The sequence below is a fragment of the Pseudorasbora parva genome, chromosome 5 (genome assembly GCF_024679245.1).
Source record: "Pseudorasbora parva isolate DD20220531a chromosome 5, ASM2467924v1, whole genome shotgun sequence".
NCBI classification, from domain to species: domain Eukaryota; kingdom Metazoa; phylum Chordata; class Actinopteri; order Cypriniformes; family Gobionidae; genus Pseudorasbora; species Pseudorasbora parva.
This window is the reverse complement of record NC_090176.1, coordinates 4,463,893-4,477,166: the sequence shown is the minus strand read 5'-3', so window position 1 is coordinate 4,477,166 and position 13,274 is coordinate 4,463,893. Positions and strand designations below refer to the sequence as shown.

Here is a 13,274-nt window from a genome sequence, read left to right as displayed (position 1 = left end):
ATGTAAAAGAGAGCTAAATACTCTTAGCGTCGCAAACAATCTATACTTTCTGTCAAAAGCTGACCGCTGTTTCTGCTCGGTTTCGAACCGAGGACCTTTCGCGTGTTAGGCGAACGTGATAACCACTACACTACAGAAACCTCATGGTGAGCTTAATTGCCTTTTTCCAAGACAGGTTCATCCCATAATCTGCCCTGCAATCAGAGTGTTGGTCTGTGTAAATTCCACAAGCAACAGGAAAGTGCTCATTGGGCTTGGTAGTCTGTCTTGAGATCCTTAGCACGATTGCCTTCAACTAGCTTGAAATTGGAGCCTTTGTAGTGTGGAAATGCGCTTGCCGGAGATCCATTTCAGCATGTTTAGTTAAAAAACACTCAATTTGTTACTGCCCAGTTTCGAACTGGGGACCTTTCGCGTGTAAAGCGAACGTGATAACCACTACACTACAGGAACCTCACAGTGAGTTTAGTGGCCTTTTTCCAAGACAGGTTCATCCCATAATCTGCACCGCAAGCAGAGTGTCAGTCTGTGTAGATTCCACAAACAACAGAACAGAGATAATTCACCATTGGAGTCTGGCTTGAGATCCTTAGTATGATTGCCTTCAAATAGCTTTTAGCCTTTGTAGCTGGATATCCACTTACCTTAGAGCCATTTCAGCACATATAGTAAAAATTGCTCAAGTTGTTTCCACCCAGTTTCGAACTGGGGACCTTTCGCGTGTGAGGCGAACGTGATAACCACTACACTATGGAAACCTGTCTTCAGGAAGCAGAAGAAAATCTTCAGACTCACAAATTAAAATGTGTATAACGTAAAAGGGAGATAGATACTCTTGGCGTTGCAAACAATTCATACTTTCTGTCAAAAGTTGGTCGCTGTTTCTGCTCGGTTTCGAACCGAGGACCTTTCGCGTGTTAGGCGAACGTGATAACCACTACACTACAGAAACTTCACTTTGGGTTGAGTGGTCTTTTTCCAAGACAGTTTCATCCAATAATATGCACTGCAAGCAGAGTGTCAGTCTGTGTAGATTCCACAAACAACAGGACAGAGCTAATTCATCATGGTAGTCTGACTTGAGGTCCTTAGTATGATTGCCTCCAAATAGCTTGAAATTACAGCCTTTGTAGCATGGAAATCCACTAACCTGAGAGCCATTTCAGCACATATAGTAAAAATTACTCAAGATGTTTCCACCCAGTTTCGAACTGGGGACCTTTCGCGTGTGAGGCGAACGTGATAACCACTACACTATGGAAACCTGTCTTGAGGTAGCATAAGGAAGTCTTGCGAATCACGAATTTTAAAAAACGTATAATGTAAAAGAGAGCTAAATACTCTTAGCGTCGCAAACAATCTATACTTTCTGTCAAAAGCTGACCGCTGTTTCTGCTCGGTTTCGAACCGAGGACCTTTCGCGTGTTAGGCGAACGTGATAACCACTACACTACAGAAACCTCATGGTGAGCTAAATTGCCTTTTTCCAAGACAGGTTCATCCCATAATCTGCCCTGCAATCAGAGTGTTGGTCTGTGTAAATTCCACAAGCAACAGGAAAGTGCTCATTGGGCTTGGTAGTCTGTCTTGAGATCCTTAGCACGATTGCCTTCAACTAGCTTGAAATTGGAGCCTTTGTAGTGTGGAAATGCGCTTGCCGGAGATCCATTTCAGCATGTTTAGTTAAAAAACACTCAATTTGTTTCTGCCCAGTTTCGAACTGGGGAGCTTTCGCGTGTAAAGCGAACGTGATAACCACTACACTACAGAAACCTCACAGTGAGTTTAGTGGCCTTTTTCCAAGACAGGTTCATCCCATAATCTGCACCGCAAGCAGAGTGTCAGTCTGTGTAGATTCCACAAACAACAGAACAGAGATAATTCACCATTGGAGTCTGGCTTGAGATCCTTAGTATGATTGCCTTCAAATAGCTTTTAGCCTTTGTAGCTGGATATCCACTTACCTTAGAGCCATTTCAGCACATATAGTACAAATTGCTCAAGTTGTTTCCACCCAGTTTCGAACTGGGGACCTTTCGCGTGTGAGGCGAACGTGATAACCACTACACTATGGAAACCTGTCTTCAGGAAGCAGAAGAAAATCTTCAGACTCACAAATTAAAATGTGTATAATGTAAAAGGGAGATAGATACTCTTGGCGTTGCAAACAATTCATACTTTCTGTCAAAAGTTGGTCGCTGTTTCTGCTCGGTTTCGAACCGAGGACCTTTCGCGTGTTAGGCGAACGTGATAACCACTACACTACAGAAACTTCACTTTGGGTTGAGTGGTCTTTTTCCAAGACAGGTTCATCCAATAATATGCACTGCAAGCAGAGTGTCAGTCTGTGTAGATTCCACAAACAACAGGACAGAGCTAATTCATCATGGTAGTCTGACTTGAGGTCCTTTGTATGATTGCCTCCAAATAGCTTGAAATTACAGCCTTTGTAGCATGGAAATCCACTAACCTGAGAGCCATTTCAGCACATATAGTAAAAATTACTCAAGATGTTTCCACCCAGTTTCGAACTGGGGACCTTTCGCGTGTGAGGCGAACGTGATAACCACTACACTATGGAAACCTGTCTTGAGGTAGCATAAGGAAGTCTTGCGAATCACGAATTTTAAAAAACGTATAATGTAAAAGAGAGCTAAATACTCTTAGCGTCGCAAACAATCTATACTTTCTGTCAAAAGCTGACCGCTGTTTCTGCTCGGTTTCGAACCGAGGACCTTTCGCGTGTTAGGCGAACGTGATAACCACTACACTACAGAAACCTCATGGTGAGCTTAATTGCCTTTTTCCAAGACAGGTTCATCCCATAATCTGCCCTGCAATCAGAGTGTTGGTCTGTGTAAATTCCACAAGCAACAGGAAAGTGCTCATTGGGCTTGGTAGTCTGTCTTGAGATCCTTAGCACGATTGCCTTCAACTAGCTTGAAATTGGAGCCTTTGTAGTGTGAAAATGCGCTTGCCGGAGATCCATTTCAGCATGTTTAGTTCAAAAACACTCAATTTGTTTCTGCCCAGTTTCGAACTGGGGACCTTTCGCGTGTAAAGCGAACGTGATAACCACTACACTACAGAAACCTCACAGTGAGTTTAGTGGCCTTTTTCCAAGACAGGTTCATCCCATAATCTGCACCGCAAGCAGAGTGTCAGTCTGTGTAGATTCCACAAACAACAGAACAGAGATAATTCACCATTGGAGTCTGGCTTGAGATCCTTAGTATGATTGCCTTCAAATAGCTTTTAGCCTTTGTAGCTGGATATCCACTTACCTTAGAGCCATTTCAGCACATATAGTAAAAATTGCTCAAGTTGTTTCCACCCAGTTTCGAACTGGGGACCTTTCGCGTGTGAGGCGAACGTGATAACCACTACACTATGGAAACCTGTCTTCAGGAAGCAGAAGAAAATCTTCAGACTCACAAATTAAAATGTGTATAATGTAAAAGGGAGATAGATACTCTTGGCGTTGCAAACAATTCATACTTTCTGTCAAAAGTTGGTCGCTGTTTCTGCTCGGTTTCGAACCGAGGACCTTTCGCGTGTAAAGCGAACGTGATAACCACTACACTACAGAAACCTCACAGTGAGTTTAGTGGCCTTTTTCCAAGACAGGTTCATCCAATAATATGCACTGCAAGCAGAGTGTCAGTCTGTGTAGATTCCACAAACAACAGGACAGAGCTAATTCATCATGATAGTCTGACTTGAGGTCCTTAGTATGATTGCCTCCAAATAGCTTGAAATTACAGCCTTTGTAGCATGGAAATCCACTAACCTGAGAGCCATTTCAGCACATATAGTAAAAATTACTCAAGATGTTTCCACCCAGTTTCGAACTGGGGACCTTTCGCGTGTGAGGCGAACGTGATAACCACTACACTATGGAAACCTGTCTTGAGGTAGCATAAGGAAGTCTTGCGAATCACGAATTTTAAAAAACGTATAATGTAAAAGAGAGCTAAATACTCTTAGCGTCGCAAACAATCTATACTTTCTGTCAAAAGCTGACCGCTGTTTCTGCTCGGTTTCGAACCGAGGACCTTTCGCGTGTTAGGCGAACGTGATAACCACTACACTACAGAAACCTCATGGTGAGCTTAATTGCCTTTTTCCAAGACAGGTTCATCCCATAATCTGCCCTGCAATCAGAGTGTTGGTCTGTGTAAATTCCACAAGCAACAGGAAAGTGCTCATTGGGCTTGGTAGTCTGTCTTGAGATCCTTAGCACGATTGCCTTCAACTAGCTTGAAATTGGAGCCTTTGTAGTGTGGAAATGCGCTTGCCGGAGATCCATTTCAGCATGTTTAGTTAAAAAACACTCAATTTGTTTCTGCCCAGTTTCGAACTGGGGACCTTTCGCGTGTAAAGCGAACGTGATAACCACTACACTACAGAAACCTCACAGTGAGTTTAGTGGCCTTTTTCCAAGACAGGTTCATCCCATAATCTGCACCGCAAGCAGAGTGTCAGTCTGTGTAGATTCCACAAACAACAGAACAGAGATAATTCACCATTGGAGTCTGGCTTGAGATCCTTAGTATGATTGCCTTCAAATAGCTTTTAGCCTTTGTAGCTGGATATCCACTTACCTTAGAGCCATTTCAGCACATATAGTAAAAATTGCTCAAGTTGTTTCCACCCAGTTTCGAACTGGGGACCTTTCGCGTGTGAGGCGAACGTGATAACCACTACACTATGGAAACCTGTCTTCAGGAAGCAGAAGAAAATCTTCAGACTCACAAATTAAAATGTGTATAATGTAAAAGGGAGATAGATACTCTTGGCGTTGCAAACAATTCATACTTTCTGTCAAAAGTTGGTCGCTGTTTCTGCTCGGTTTCGAACCGAGGACCTTTCGCGTGTTAGGCGAACGTGATAACCATTACACTACAGAAACTTCACTTTGGGTTGAGTGGTCTTTTTCCAAGACAGGTTCATCCAATAATATGCACTGCAAGCAGAGTGTCAGTCTGTGTAGATTCCACAAACAACAGGACAGAGCTAATTCATCATGGTAGTCTGACTTGAGGTCCTTAGTATGATTGCCTCCAAATAGCTTGAAATTACAGCCTTTGTAGCATGGAAATCCACTAACCTGAGAGCCATTTCAGCACATATAGTAAAAATTACTCAAGATGTTTCCACCCAGTTTCGAACTGGGGACCTTTCGCGTGTGAGGCGAACGTGATAACCACTACACTATGGAAACCTGTCTGGAGGTAGCATAAGGAAGTCTTGCGAATCACGAATTTTAAAAAACGTATAATGTAAAAGAGAGCTAAATACTCTTAGCGTCGCAAACAATCTATACTTTCTGTCAAAAGCTGACCGCTGTTTCTGCTCGGTTTCGAACCGAGGACCTTTCGCGTGTTAGGCGAACGTGATAACCACTACACTACAGAAACTTCACTTTGGGTTGAGTGGTCTTTTTCCAACACAGGTTCATCCAATAATATGCACTGCAAGCAGAGTGTCAGTCTGTGTAGATTCCACAAACAACAGGACAGAGCTAATTCATCATGGTAGTCTGACTTGAGGTCCTTAGTATGATTGCCTCCAAATAGCTTGAAATTACAGCCTTTGTAGCATGGAAATCCACTAACCTGAGAGCCATTTCAGCACATATAGTAAAAATTACTCAAGATGTTTCCACCCAGTTTCGAACTGGGGACCTTTCGCGTGTGAGGCGAACGTGATAACCACTACACTATGGAAACCTGTCTTGAGGTAGCATAAGGAAGTCTTGCGAATCACGAATTTTAAAAAACGTATAATGTAAAAGAGAGCTAAATACTCTTAGCGTCGCAAACAATCTATACTTTCTGTCAAAAGCTGACCGCTGTTTCTGCTCGGTTTCGAACCGAGGACCTTTCGCGTGTTAGGCGAACGTGATAACCACTACACTACAGAAACCTCATGGTGAGCTTAACTGCCTTTTTCCAAGACAGGTTCATCCCATAATCTGCCCTGCAATCAGAGTGTTGGTCTGTGTAAATACCACAAGCAACAGGAAAGTGCTCATTGGGCTTGGTAGTCTGTCTTGAGATCCTTAGCACGATTGCCTTCAACTAGCTTGAAATTGGAGCCTTTGTAGTGTGGAAATGCGCTTGCCGGAGATCCATTTCAGCATGTTTAGTTCAAAAACACTCAATTTGTTTCTGCCCAGTTTCGAACTGGGGACCTTTCGCGTGTAAAGCGAACGTGATAACCACTACACTACAGAAACCTCACAGTGAGATTAGTGGCCTTTTTCCAAGACAGGTTCATCCCATAATCTGCACCGCAAGCAGAGTGTCAGTCTGTGTAGATTCCACAAACAACAGAACAGAGATAATTCACCATTGGAGTCTGGCTTGAGATCCTTAGTATGATTGCCTTCAAATAGCTTTTAGCCTTTGTAGCTGGATATCCACTTACCTTAGAGCCATTTCAGCACATATAGTAAAAATTGCTCAAGTTGTTTCCACCCAGTTTCGAACTGGGGACCTTTCGCGTGTGAGGCGAACGTGATAACCACTACACTATGGAAACCTGTCTTCAGGAAGCAGAAGAAAATCTTCAGACTCACAAATTAAAATGTGTATAATGTAAAAGGGAGATAGATACTCTTGGCGTTGCAAACAATTCATACTTTCTGTCAAAAGTTGGCCGCTGTTTCTGCTCGGTTTCGAACCGAGGACCTTTCGCGTGTTAGGCGAACGTGATAACCACTACACTACAGAAACCTCATGGTGAGCTTAATTGCCTTTTTCCAAGACAGGTTCATCCCATAATCTGCCCTGCAATCAGAGTGTTGGTCTGTGTAAATTCCACAAGCAACAGGAAAGTGCTCATTGGGCTTGGTAGTCTGTCTTGAGATCCTTAGCACGATTGCCTTCAACTAGCTTGAAATTGGAGCCTTTGTAGTGTGGAAATGCGCTTGACGGAGATCCATTTCAGCATGTTTAGTTAAAAAACACTCAATTTGTTTCTGCCCAGTTTCGAACTGGGGACCTTTCGCGTGTAAAGCGAACGTGATAACCACTACACTAGAGAAACCTCACAGTGAGTTTAGTGGCCTTTTTCAAAGACAGGTTCATCCCATAATCTGCACCGCAAGCAGAGTGTCAGTCTGTGTAGATTCCACAAACAACAGAACAGAGATAATTCACCATTGGAGTCTGGCTTGAGATCCTTAGTATGATTGCCTTCAAATAGCTTTTAGCCTTTGTAGCTGGATATCCACTTACCTTAGAGCCATTTCAGCACATATAGTAAAAATTGCTCAAGTTGTTTCCACCCAGTTTCGAACTGGGGACCTTTCGCGTGTGAGGCGAACGTGATAACCACTACACTATGGAAACCTGTCTTCAGGAAGCAGAAGAAAATCTTCAGACTCACAAATTAAAATGTGTATAATGTAAAAGGGAGATAGATACTCTTGGCGTTGCAAACAATTCATACTTTCTGTCAAAAGTTGGTCGCTGTTTCTGCTCGGTTTCGAACCGAGGACCTTTCGCGTGTTAGGCGAACGTGATAACCACTACACTACAGAAACTTCACTTTGGGTTGAGTGGTCTTTTTCCAACACAGGTTCATCCAATAATATGCACTGCAAGGAGAGTGTCAGTCTGTGTAGATTCCACAAACAACAGGACAGAGCTAATTCATCATGGTAGTCTGACTTGAGGTCCTTAGTATGATTGCCTCCAAATAGCTTGAAATTACAGCCTTTGTAGCATGGAAATCCACTAACCTGAGAGCCATTTCAGCACATATAGTAAAAATTACTCAAGATGTTTCCACCCAGTTTCGAACTGGGGACCTTTCGCGTGTGAGGCGAACGTGATAACCACTACACTATGGAAACCTGTCTTGAGGTAGCATAAGGAAGTCTTGCGAATCACGAATTTTAAAAAACGTATAATGTAAAAGAGAGCTAAATACTCTTAGCGTCGCAAACAATCTATACTTTCTGTCAAAAGCTGACCGCTGTTTCTGCTCGGTTTCGAACCGAGGACCTTTCGCGTGTTAGGCGAACGTGATAACCACTACACTACAGAAACCTCATGGTGAGCTTAACTGCCTTTTTCCAAGACAGGTTCATCCCATAATCTGCCCTGCAATCAGAGTGTTGGTCTGTGTAAATTCCACAAGCAACAGGAAAGTGCTCATTGGGCTTGGTAGTCTGTCTTGAGATCCTTAGCACGATTGCCTTCAACTAGCTTGAAATTGGAGCCTTTGTAGTGTGGAAATGCGCTTGACGGAGATCCATTTCAGCATGTTTAGTTAAAAAACACTCAATTTGTTTCTGCCCAGTTTCGAACTGGGGACCTTTCGCGTGTAAAGCGAACGTGATAACCACTACACTAGAGAAACCTCACAGTGAGTTTAGTGGCCTTTTTCAAAGACAGGTTCATCCCATAATCTGCACCGCAAGCAGAGTGTCAGTCTGTGTAGATTCCACAAACAACAGAACAGAGATAATTCACCATTGGAGTCTGGCTTGAGATCCTTAGTATGATTGCCTTCAAATAGCTTTTAGCCTTTGTAGCTGGATATCCACTTACCTTAGAGCCATTTCAGCACATATAGTAAAAATTGCTCAAGTTGTTTCCACCCAGTTTCGAACTGGGGACCTTTCGCGTGTGAGGCGAACGTGATAACCACTACACTATGGAAACCTGTCTTCAGGAAGCAGAAGAAAATCTTCAGACTCACAAATTAAAATGTGTATAATGTAAAAGGGAGATAGATACTCTTGGCGTTGCAAACAATTCATACTTTCTGTCAAAAGTTGGTCGCTGTTTCTGCTCGGTTTCGAACCGAGGACCTTTCGCGTGTTAGGCGAACGTGATAACCACTACACTACAGAAACTTCACTTTGGGTTGAGTGGTCTTTTTCCAACACAGGTTCATCCAATAATATGCACTGCAAGCAGAGTGTCAGTCTGTGTAGATTCCACAAACAACAGGACAGAGCTAATTCATCATGGTAGTCTGACTTGAGGTCCTTAGTATGATTGCCTCCAAATAGCTTGAAATTACAGCCTTTGTAGCATGGAAATCCACTAACCTGAGAGCCATTTCAGCACATATAGTAAAAATTACTCAAGATGTTTCCACCCAGTTTCGAACTGGGGACCTTTCGCGTGTGAGGCGAACGTGATAACCACTACACTATGGAAACCTGTCTTGAGGTAGCATAAGGAAGTCTTGCGAATCACGAATTTTAAAAAACGTATAATGTAAAAGAGAGCTAAATACTCTTAACGTCGCAAACAATCTATACTTTCTGTCAAAAGCTGACCGCTGTTTCTGCTCGGTTTCGAACCGAGGACCTTTCGCGTGTTAGGCGAACGTGATAACCACTACCCTACAGAAACCTCATGGTGAGCTTAACTGCCTTTTTCCAAGACAGGTTCATCCCATAATCTGCCCTGCAATCAGAGTGTTGGTCTGTGTAAATTCCACAAGCAACAGGAAAGTGCTCATTGGGCTTGGTAGTCTGTCTTGAGATCCTTAGCACGATTGCCTTCAACTAGCTTGAAATTGGAGCCTTTGTAGTGTGGAAATGCGCTTGACGGAGATCCATTTCAGCATGTTTAGTTAAAAAACACTCAATTTGTTTCTGCCCAGTTTCGAACTGGGGACCTTTCGCGTGTAAAGCGAACGTGATAACCACTACACTACAGAAACCTCACAGTGAGTTTAGTGGCCTTTTTCCAAGACAGGTTCATCCCATAATCTGCACCGCAAGCAGAGTGTCAGTCTGTGTAGATTCCACAAACAACAGAACAGAGATAATTCACCATTGGAGTCTGGCTTGAGATCCTTAGTATGATTGCCTTCAAATAGCTTTTAGCCTTTGTAGCTGGATATCCACTTACCTTAGAGCCATTTCAGCACATATAGTAAAAATTGCTCAAGTTGTTTCCACCCAGTTTCGAACTGGGGACCTTTCGCGTGTGAGGCGAACGTGATAACCACTATACTATGGAAACCTGTCTTCAGGAAGCAGAAGAAAATCTTCAGACTCACAAATTAAAATGTGTATAATGTAAAAGGGAGATAGATACTCTTGGCGTTGCAAACAATTCATACTTTCTGTCAAAAGTTGGTCGCTGTTTCTGCTCAGTTTCGAACCGAGGACCTTTCGCGTGTTAGGCGAACGTGATAACCACTACACTACAGAAACCTCATGGTGAGCTTAATTGCCTTTTTCCAAGACAGGTTCATCCCATAATCTGCCCTGCAATCAGAGTGTTGGTCTGTGTAAATTCCACAAGCAACAGGAAAGTGCTCATTGGGCTCTGTAGTCTGTCTTGAGATCCTTAGCACGATTGCCTTCAACTAGCTTGAAATTGGAGCCTTTGTAGTGTGGAAATGCGCTTGCCGGAGATCCATTTCAGCATGTTTAGTTAAAAAACACTCAATTTGTTTCTGCCCAGTTTCGAACTGGGGACCTTTCGCGTGTAAAGCGAACGTGATAACCACTACACTAGAGAAACCTCACAGTGAGTTTAGTGGCCTTTTTCCAAGACAGGTTCATCCCATAATCTGCACCGCAAGCAGAGTGTCAGTCTGTGTAGATTCCACAAACAACAGAACAGAGATAATTCACCATTGGAGTCTGGCTTGAGATCCTTAGTATGATTGCCTTCAAATAGCTTTTAGCCTTTGTAGCTGGATATCCACTTACCTTAGAGCCATTTCAGCACATATAGTAAAAATTGCTCAAGTTGTTTCCACCCAGTTTCGAACTGGGGACCTTTCGCGTGTGAGGCGAACGTGATAACCACTACACTATGGAAACCTGTCTTCAGGAAGCAGAAGAAAATCTTCAGACTCACAAATTAAAATGTGTATAATGTAAAAGGGAGATAGATACTCTTGGCGTTGCAAACAATTCATACTTTCTGTCAAAAGTTGGTCGCTGTTTCTGCTCGGTTTCGAACCGAGGACCTTTCGCGTGTTAGGCGAACGTGATAACCACTACACTACAGAAACTTCACTTTGGGTTGAGTGGTCTTTTTCCAAGACAGGTTCATCCAATAATATGCACTGCAAGCAGAGTGTCAGTCTGTGTAGATTCCACAAACAACAGGACAGAGCTAATTCATCATGGTAGTCTGACTTGAGGTCCTTAGTATGATTGCCTCCAAATAGCTTGAAATTACAGCCTTTGTAGCATGGAAATCCACTAACCTGAGAGCCATTTCAGCACATATAGTAAAAATTACTCAGGATGTTTCCACCCAGTTTCGAACTGGGGACCTTTCGCGTGTGAGGCGAACGTGATAACCACTACACTATGGAAACCTGTCTTGAGGTAGCATAAGGAAGTCTTGCGAATCACGAATTTTAAAAAACGTATAATGTAAAAGAGAGCTAAATACTCTTAGCGTCGCAAACAATCTATACTTTCTGTCAAAAGCTGACCGCTGTTTCTGCTCGGTTTCGAACCGAGGACCTTTCGCGTGTTAGGCGAACGTGATAACCACTACACTACAGAAACCTCATGGTGAGCTTAATTGCCTTTTTCCAAGACAGGTTCATCCCATAATCTGCCCTGCAATCAGAGTGTTGGTCTGTGTAAATACCACAAGCAACAGGAAAGTGCTCATTGGGCTTGGTAGTCTGTCTTGAGATCCTTAGCACGATTGCCTTCAACTAGCTTGAAATTGGAGCCTTTGTAGTGTGGAAATGCGCTTGCCGGAGATCCATTTCAGCATGTTTAGTTCAAAAACACTCAATTTGTTTCTGCCCAGTTTCGAACTGGGGACCTTTCGCGTGTAAAGCGAACGTGATAACCACTACACTACAGAAACCTCACAGTGAGATTAGTGGCCTTTTTCCAAGACAGGTTCATCCCATAATCTGCACCGCAAGCAGAGTGTCAGTCTGTGTAGATTCCACAAACAACAGAACAGAGATAATTCACCATTGGAGTCTGGCTTGAGATCCTTAGTATGATTGCCTTCAAATAGCTTTTAGCCTTTGTAGCTGGATATCCACTTACCTTAGAGCCATTTCAGCACATATAGTAAAAATTGCTCAAGTTGTTTCCACCCAGTTTCGAACTGGGGACCTTTCGCGTGTGAGGCGAACGTGATAACCACTACACTATGGAAACCTGTCTTCAGGAAGCAGAAGAAAATCTTCAGACTCACAAATTAAAATGTGTATAATGTAAAAGGGAGATAGATACTCTTGGCGTTGCAAACAATTCATACTTTCTGTCAAAAGTTGGCCGCTGTTTCTGCTCGGTTTCGAACCGAGGACCTTTCGCGTGTTAGGCGAACGTGATAACCACTACACTACAGAAACCTCATGGTGAGCTTAATTGCCTTTTTCCAAGACAGGTTCATCCCATAATCTGCCCTGCAATCAGAGTGTTGGTCTGTGTAAATTCCACAAGCAACAGGAAAGTGCTCATTGGGCTTGGTAGTCTGTCTTGAGATCCTTAGCACGATTGCCTTCAACTAGCTTGAAATTGGAGCCTTTGTAGTGTGGAAATGCGCTTGACGGAGATCCATTTCAGCATGTTTAGTTAAAAAACACTCAATTTGTTTCTGCCCAGTTTCGAACTGGGGACCTTTCGCGTGTAAAGCGAACGTGATAACCACTACACTAGAGAAACCTCACAGTGAGTTTAGTGGCCTTTTTCAAAGACAGGTTCATCCCATAATCTGCACCGCAAGCAGAGTGTCAGTCTGTGTAGATTCCACAAACAACAGAACAGAGATAATTCACCATTGGAGTCTGGCTTGAGATCCTTAGTATGATTGCCTTCAAATAGCTTTTAGCCTTTGTAGCTGGATATCCACTTACCTTAGAGCCATTTCAGCACATATAGTAAAAATTGCTCAAGTTGTTTCCACCCAGTTTCGAACTGGGGACCTTTCGCGTGTGAGGCGAACGTGATAACCACTACACTATGGAAACCTGTCTTCAGGAAGCAGAAGAAAATCTTCAGACTCACAAATTAAAATGTGTATAATGTAAAAGGGAGATAGATACTCTTGGCGTTGCAAACAATTCATACTTTCTGTCAAAAGTTGGTCGCTGTTTCTGCTCGGTTTCGAACCGAGGACCTTTCGCGTGTTAGGCGAACGTGATAACCACTACACTACAGAAACTTCACTTTGGGTTGAGTGGTCTTTTTCCAACACAGGTTCATCCAATAATATGCACTGCAAGGAGAGTGTCAGTCTGTGTAGATTCCACAAACAACAGGACAGAGCTAATTCATCATGGTAGTCTGACTTGAGGTCCTT

At 43.0% G+C, this 13,274-nt stretch overlaps 46 non-coding genes across 46 annotated transcripts; all 46 read right to left on the bottom strand.

The window, feature by feature from the left end:
- Nucleotides 1-67: 67 nt before the first annotated feature.
- trnav-aac (transfer RNA valine (anticodon AAC)) lies at nucleotides 68-140 on the bottom strand. Its single transcript has one exon. It is a non-coding gene; the product is annotated as a tRNA-Val (tRNA).
- Nucleotides 141-380: 240 nt separating this feature from the next.
- trnav-uac (transfer RNA valine (anticodon UAC)) lies at nucleotides 381-453 on the bottom strand. Its single transcript has one exon. It is a non-coding gene; the product is annotated as a tRNA-Val (tRNA).
- Nucleotides 454-685: 232 nt separating this feature from the next.
- trnav-cac (transfer RNA valine (anticodon CAC)) lies at nucleotides 686-758 on the bottom strand. The gene has a single exon. It is a non-coding gene; the product is annotated as a tRNA-Val (tRNA).
- A 121-nt stretch (nucleotides 759-879) lies between these two features.
- Nucleotides 880-952, bottom strand: trnav-aac (transfer RNA valine (anticodon AAC)). Its single transcript has one exon. It is a non-coding gene; the product is annotated as a tRNA-Val (tRNA).
- A 239-nt stretch (nucleotides 953-1,191) lies between these two features.
- On the bottom strand, nucleotides 1,192-1,264 carry trnav-cac (transfer RNA valine (anticodon CAC)). Its single transcript has one exon. It is a non-coding gene; the product is annotated as a tRNA-Val (tRNA).
- Nucleotides 1,265-1,387: 123 nt separating this feature from the next.
- trnav-aac (transfer RNA valine (anticodon AAC)) lies at nucleotides 1,388-1,460 on the bottom strand. The gene has a single exon. It is a non-coding gene; the product is annotated as a tRNA-Val (tRNA).
- A 240-nt stretch (nucleotides 1,461-1,700) lies between these two features.
- trnav-uac (transfer RNA valine (anticodon UAC)) lies at nucleotides 1,701-1,773 on the bottom strand. Its single transcript has one exon. It is a non-coding gene; the product is annotated as a tRNA-Val (tRNA).
- Nucleotides 1,774-2,005: 232 nt separating this feature from the next.
- Nucleotides 2,006-2,078, bottom strand: trnav-cac (transfer RNA valine (anticodon CAC)). Its single transcript has one exon. It is a non-coding gene; the product is annotated as a tRNA-Val (tRNA).
- A 121-nt stretch (nucleotides 2,079-2,199) lies between these two features.
- On the bottom strand, nucleotides 2,200-2,272 carry trnav-aac (transfer RNA valine (anticodon AAC)). Its single transcript has one exon. It is a non-coding gene; the product is annotated as a tRNA-Val (tRNA).
- Nucleotides 2,273-2,511: 239 nt separating this feature from the next.
- trnav-cac (transfer RNA valine (anticodon CAC)) lies at nucleotides 2,512-2,584 on the bottom strand. The gene has a single exon. It is a non-coding gene; the product is annotated as a tRNA-Val (tRNA).
- A 123-nt stretch (nucleotides 2,585-2,707) lies between these two features.
- On the bottom strand, nucleotides 2,708-2,780 carry trnav-aac (transfer RNA valine (anticodon AAC)). The gene has a single exon. It is a non-coding gene; the product is annotated as a tRNA-Val (tRNA).
- Nucleotides 2,781-3,020: 240 nt separating this feature from the next.
- trnav-uac (transfer RNA valine (anticodon UAC)) lies at nucleotides 3,021-3,093 on the bottom strand. Its single transcript has one exon. It is a non-coding gene; the product is annotated as a tRNA-Val (tRNA).
- Nucleotides 3,094-3,325: 232 nt separating this feature from the next.
- Nucleotides 3,326-3,398, bottom strand: trnav-cac (transfer RNA valine (anticodon CAC)). Its single transcript has one exon. It is a non-coding gene; the product is annotated as a tRNA-Val (tRNA).
- Nucleotides 3,399-3,519: 121 nt separating this feature from the next.
- On the bottom strand, nucleotides 3,520-3,592 carry trnav-uac (transfer RNA valine (anticodon UAC)). Its single transcript has one exon. It is a non-coding gene; the product is annotated as a tRNA-Val (tRNA).
- A 239-nt stretch (nucleotides 3,593-3,831) lies between these two features.
- On the bottom strand, nucleotides 3,832-3,904 carry trnav-cac (transfer RNA valine (anticodon CAC)). The gene has a single exon. It is a non-coding gene; the product is annotated as a tRNA-Val (tRNA).
- Nucleotides 3,905-4,027: 123 nt separating this feature from the next.
- Nucleotides 4,028-4,100, bottom strand: trnav-aac (transfer RNA valine (anticodon AAC)). Its single transcript has one exon. It is a non-coding gene; the product is annotated as a tRNA-Val (tRNA).
- A 240-nt stretch (nucleotides 4,101-4,340) lies between these two features.
- Nucleotides 4,341-4,413, bottom strand: trnav-uac (transfer RNA valine (anticodon UAC)). Its single transcript has one exon. It is a non-coding gene; the product is annotated as a tRNA-Val (tRNA).
- A 232-nt stretch (nucleotides 4,414-4,645) lies between these two features.
- Nucleotides 4,646-4,718, bottom strand: trnav-cac (transfer RNA valine (anticodon CAC)). The gene has a single exon. It is a non-coding gene; the product is annotated as a tRNA-Val (tRNA).
- A 433-nt stretch (nucleotides 4,719-5,151) lies between these two features.
- Nucleotides 5,152-5,224, bottom strand: trnav-cac (transfer RNA valine (anticodon CAC)). The gene has a single exon. It is a non-coding gene; the product is annotated as a tRNA-Val (tRNA).
- A 123-nt stretch (nucleotides 5,225-5,347) lies between these two features.
- On the bottom strand, nucleotides 5,348-5,420 carry trnav-aac (transfer RNA valine (anticodon AAC)). The gene has a single exon. It is a non-coding gene; the product is annotated as a tRNA-Val (tRNA).
- A 239-nt stretch (nucleotides 5,421-5,659) lies between these two features.
- On the bottom strand, nucleotides 5,660-5,732 carry trnav-cac (transfer RNA valine (anticodon CAC)). The gene has a single exon. It is a non-coding gene; the product is annotated as a tRNA-Val (tRNA).
- A 123-nt stretch (nucleotides 5,733-5,855) lies between these two features.
- On the bottom strand, nucleotides 5,856-5,928 carry trnav-aac (transfer RNA valine (anticodon AAC)). The gene has a single exon. It is a non-coding gene; the product is annotated as a tRNA-Val (tRNA).
- A 240-nt stretch (nucleotides 5,929-6,168) lies between these two features.
- On the bottom strand, nucleotides 6,169-6,241 carry trnav-uac (transfer RNA valine (anticodon UAC)). Its single transcript has one exon. It is a non-coding gene; the product is annotated as a tRNA-Val (tRNA).
- Nucleotides 6,242-6,473: 232 nt separating this feature from the next.
- On the bottom strand, nucleotides 6,474-6,546 carry trnav-cac (transfer RNA valine (anticodon CAC)). The gene has a single exon. It is a non-coding gene; the product is annotated as a tRNA-Val (tRNA).
- A 121-nt stretch (nucleotides 6,547-6,667) lies between these two features.
- trnav-aac (transfer RNA valine (anticodon AAC)) lies at nucleotides 6,668-6,740 on the bottom strand. Its single transcript has one exon. It is a non-coding gene; the product is annotated as a tRNA-Val (tRNA).
- A 240-nt stretch (nucleotides 6,741-6,980) lies between these two features.
- On the bottom strand, nucleotides 6,981-7,053 carry trnav-uac (transfer RNA valine (anticodon UAC)). Its single transcript has one exon. It is a non-coding gene; the product is annotated as a tRNA-Val (tRNA).
- Nucleotides 7,054-7,285: 232 nt separating this feature from the next.
- trnav-cac (transfer RNA valine (anticodon CAC)) lies at nucleotides 7,286-7,358 on the bottom strand. Its single transcript has one exon. It is a non-coding gene; the product is annotated as a tRNA-Val (tRNA).
- A 121-nt stretch (nucleotides 7,359-7,479) lies between these two features.
- Nucleotides 7,480-7,552, bottom strand: trnav-aac (transfer RNA valine (anticodon AAC)). Its single transcript has one exon. It is a non-coding gene; the product is annotated as a tRNA-Val (tRNA).
- Nucleotides 7,553-7,791: 239 nt separating this feature from the next.
- Nucleotides 7,792-7,864, bottom strand: trnav-cac (transfer RNA valine (anticodon CAC)). Its single transcript has one exon. It is a non-coding gene; the product is annotated as a tRNA-Val (tRNA).
- Nucleotides 7,865-7,987: 123 nt separating this feature from the next.
- trnav-aac (transfer RNA valine (anticodon AAC)) lies at nucleotides 7,988-8,060 on the bottom strand. The gene has a single exon. It is a non-coding gene; the product is annotated as a tRNA-Val (tRNA).
- Nucleotides 8,061-8,300: 240 nt separating this feature from the next.
- On the bottom strand, nucleotides 8,301-8,373 carry trnav-uac (transfer RNA valine (anticodon UAC)). The gene has a single exon. It is a non-coding gene; the product is annotated as a tRNA-Val (tRNA).
- A 232-nt stretch (nucleotides 8,374-8,605) lies between these two features.
- On the bottom strand, nucleotides 8,606-8,678 carry trnav-cac (transfer RNA valine (anticodon CAC)). Its single transcript has one exon. It is a non-coding gene; the product is annotated as a tRNA-Val (tRNA).
- A 121-nt stretch (nucleotides 8,679-8,799) lies between these two features.
- On the bottom strand, nucleotides 8,800-8,872 carry trnav-aac (transfer RNA valine (anticodon AAC)). The gene has a single exon. It is a non-coding gene; the product is annotated as a tRNA-Val (tRNA).
- A 239-nt stretch (nucleotides 8,873-9,111) lies between these two features.
- Nucleotides 9,112-9,184, bottom strand: trnav-cac (transfer RNA valine (anticodon CAC)). The gene has a single exon. It is a non-coding gene; the product is annotated as a tRNA-Val (tRNA).
- Nucleotides 9,185-9,620: 436 nt separating this feature from the next.
- On the bottom strand, nucleotides 9,621-9,693 carry trnav-uac (transfer RNA valine (anticodon UAC)). The gene has a single exon. It is a non-coding gene; the product is annotated as a tRNA-Val (tRNA).
- A 739-nt stretch (nucleotides 9,694-10,432) lies between these two features.
- On the bottom strand, nucleotides 10,433-10,505 carry trnav-uac (transfer RNA valine (anticodon UAC)). Its single transcript has one exon. It is a non-coding gene; the product is annotated as a tRNA-Val (tRNA).
- A 232-nt stretch (nucleotides 10,506-10,737) lies between these two features.
- Nucleotides 10,738-10,810, bottom strand: trnav-cac (transfer RNA valine (anticodon CAC)). Its single transcript has one exon. It is a non-coding gene; the product is annotated as a tRNA-Val (tRNA).
- A 121-nt stretch (nucleotides 10,811-10,931) lies between these two features.
- On the bottom strand, nucleotides 10,932-11,004 carry trnav-aac (transfer RNA valine (anticodon AAC)). Its single transcript has one exon. It is a non-coding gene; the product is annotated as a tRNA-Val (tRNA).
- Nucleotides 11,005-11,243: 239 nt separating this feature from the next.
- On the bottom strand, nucleotides 11,244-11,316 carry trnav-cac (transfer RNA valine (anticodon CAC)). The gene has a single exon. It is a non-coding gene; the product is annotated as a tRNA-Val (tRNA).
- Nucleotides 11,317-11,439: 123 nt separating this feature from the next.
- trnav-aac (transfer RNA valine (anticodon AAC)) lies at nucleotides 11,440-11,512 on the bottom strand. Its single transcript has one exon. It is a non-coding gene; the product is annotated as a tRNA-Val (tRNA).
- A 240-nt stretch (nucleotides 11,513-11,752) lies between these two features.
- Nucleotides 11,753-11,825, bottom strand: trnav-uac (transfer RNA valine (anticodon UAC)). The gene has a single exon. It is a non-coding gene; the product is annotated as a tRNA-Val (tRNA).
- A 232-nt stretch (nucleotides 11,826-12,057) lies between these two features.
- On the bottom strand, nucleotides 12,058-12,130 carry trnav-cac (transfer RNA valine (anticodon CAC)). The gene has a single exon. It is a non-coding gene; the product is annotated as a tRNA-Val (tRNA).
- Nucleotides 12,131-12,251: 121 nt separating this feature from the next.
- Nucleotides 12,252-12,324, bottom strand: trnav-aac (transfer RNA valine (anticodon AAC)). The gene has a single exon. It is a non-coding gene; the product is annotated as a tRNA-Val (tRNA).
- Nucleotides 12,325-12,564: 240 nt separating this feature from the next.
- On the bottom strand, nucleotides 12,565-12,637 carry trnav-uac (transfer RNA valine (anticodon UAC)). Its single transcript has one exon. It is a non-coding gene; the product is annotated as a tRNA-Val (tRNA).
- Nucleotides 12,638-12,869: 232 nt separating this feature from the next.
- trnav-cac (transfer RNA valine (anticodon CAC)) lies at nucleotides 12,870-12,942 on the bottom strand. The gene has a single exon. It is a non-coding gene; the product is annotated as a tRNA-Val (tRNA).
- Nucleotides 12,943-13,063: 121 nt separating this feature from the next.
- On the bottom strand, nucleotides 13,064-13,136 carry trnav-aac (transfer RNA valine (anticodon AAC)). The gene has a single exon. It is a non-coding gene; the product is annotated as a tRNA-Val (tRNA).
- Nucleotides 13,137-13,274: the final 138 nt, after the last annotated feature.